Genomic DNA, 2,531 nt, shown 5'->3' on the forward strand with positions numbered 1-2,531 from the left:
CGCCATGGGTGGAGGGCGCCGGGCTGGCCCTGTCGCTGCCTGGCATGGGGCGCAGGGCGTTGCGCAGTGGGGAGTACATAGCGTAGGCAGTGCTGTGGGACGCGTACATGTGGGCGGGCCGCTTGGTCAGGAACGATCCGGCGCGCGGCGTGGCCAGGCGGGGCGTCGCGGCGCCGTCGGGGTGGGTCTGCGGCGGCAGGCACGGGGTGTGGGAGGGAGGGGGGCGTGGCGGTTGGTTGGGCGCGAGTGGGCTGCTGGCGGGTGCGATGGATGGAAATGGAGCAGTTGTGAATTGAACGCGTATCGCGCTGAATCCTGACCCTGGCCAAGCACAGGGCGAACGGAAATTCTAGAGAAGAAGAAAACGAAGAAGAGCGCCGCAAACACCAAAGCACTGGGACATTCCCTGATGCGCACCTCTGCCTGTGACTGCGCGGTGCCTGGCCGCAGCCACAAGGCGGCATCCTCCGCGCCGCTCCCCTGCTGATGTTGCTGCCCGGCGCGCGCCGACAGCTGCGGCGCGCCGCCTGCGCCCGCGTCCGGTCCTGCACTGTCCGCCGGCCGCGGCGTCGCGCCGCCCGCTGCGCCGACGGCCCTCCTGAGGCTAGGCGCGGGGCTGTGCATGCGGCTGCGGGCGTCGCCGGCTGGCGCTGCCCCCACAAACGGTGCCCCCGGTCCCCACGCGCCCGGCGGCGGCGTGCAGCGCCGGGGGCCGCCGCGGTCCGAGCCCACCGGCTGACTCAGCAGCGGCATCACGTCCCGGCTGTGCCGCGGGGCCGGCGGCGGCGTCGCCGCGCGCGATACGGGGACGCCCGCGGGCTGCGGCGCCGGCGCAGGCCCCGCCGCGAGCCGCAGCTGCTGCAGCGTCGCGCCGCGCGCCTCCGCCTCCGCGGCCTGCGCGCGCGCGAGCGCAGATAGCGGCAGCAGCGGCACGTTTGCCGGGCGCGCGCGCGGCGCGGCGGGCGCGGCGGGCAGCGTAAGGGGCAGGTCGGCGGCCGCCGTGCTCGCGAACGTCGCGTCGCTCTTATACAGGGCGGCGTCGCTCATGCAGGATTCTGCACGGGACAGCGCGGGCCGCGGGCTGTACCAAGGCGCGGAGTGCGCCGACGCGCCTGCAGCGGCCGCCGTCGACGGCCGCTCGCCGGCGGCGGGCCGCGGCGGCGGCGCGCGGCAGCCGGCGGAGCTGGCGGGCTGGAGGGGGGAGCGCGGGGTGCCCAGCGGCGTGCCTGTGCCGGAGCTGCGTCTGCGCGCCGCGGCGGCAGCTGCCATGGGCCCCAGGACCTGCTGGGACGAAGGCGGCTGCCGGGGCGACGGCGGAGGCAGCTGGTGCTGCGGTCCGTGCCGCGGCGATGGCGATGGCGGCGGGAGGTTGTTGTGATGGTGCTGCCCAGGCCGCGACTGCTGCTGCTGCTGCTGCTGTTGCATTATGTGCTGCTGCTGCTGCTGCTGCTGCTGCTGCTGCTGCTGCTGCCGTGGCAGCGGTGATGGCCCCCAGGGCGCGCGCTGCTGTGCTGGCACAGACACGACCCCCACGACCTCTTTGCTGCCTCCCAGGGTTGCCGCGCTCAAAGGGGCGGAGCCGTTGCGGACGTCGCTCCCCCGACTCATCCCAGCGCTGCCCTGCTGCGGCGTCGCCGCCGTGCTGCGGCCACCTCCGCTGCTGCTTGTCTTGGCGGGCGCCGCCGGCGCGCTTTGCGTGGGCAATGACGGCTTGCGCCTAGTGATATCAGAGTTGATAAATTCTGACGCTGACGATCTGGCAGAGGATCTCGCACCGTGGGCGTAATCCTTGCTGCCGGCTGCGCTGCCAGGCCTGCTGCCTGCCCTGCTGCCGGGCCCTGCGCGCTCCGCTCGCACAGCCGTGCCGCGCGCAGCGTCGCCGCGCTGGCTGCTATCGCCAGACTCCGGACGCCGCCCGAGCCCGAGGGTGGCGGCAGACTCGAGCGACGTCGACAGCTGCACAGGCCCGCCCCGTGCGCCGCTGACACCCCGCGCGGCCGGCCGCTGGTGTGCCCGCGGCCCGCCCGCTGGCGCCGCGGCCGGTTGCGCTCTCGCGGCCGTGGGGCTCGCCACCGCCGACACCCCAGCCATCCCCGGCCAGCTGCCCGCGCTGCTGCCTGGGCCGCCGCGCACGGTCGCGCCGCCCAGTGCCGTCCGAGTGTTGAAAAACTCCTCGGCGGCCGGCGGCGCCGCCTCACGACCCTCAGGCACATGGGGCAGCCGCGGCGTTGCTGAGACCGGCATCGGGCTCAGCGCGCCGCCCGTCGCGCCTTCAGCCGCGCTGCCGTCATCGGGGGCCGTGCCGCCTTCCTCGCTGTCACCCTCGCGGTCGCATTCGGCTGCCGCGCCGCGCGGCGGGCCCGCGGGCCAGACCGCCCGCGCGTCGTGCAGCCACAGTTCAGGCGCAAACTCGCTGCCGCTGCTGGTGCTAGTGCTGCAGCTAGTGATGCCGCCCTCCTCGGACCCGCCAAAGTTGCGAGGCGCCCATGACATCCCTGCGCCCCTATTGTCCGCAGCCGCCGTGCCGGCGG

The sequence above is a fragment of the Monoraphidium neglectum genome (assembly GCF_000611645.1).
Source record: "Monoraphidium neglectum strain SAG 48.87 unplaced genomic scaffold scaffold00748, whole genome shotgun sequence".
Taxonomy (NCBI): domain Eukaryota; kingdom Viridiplantae; phylum Chlorophyta; class Chlorophyceae; order Sphaeropleales; family Selenastraceae; genus Monoraphidium; species Monoraphidium neglectum.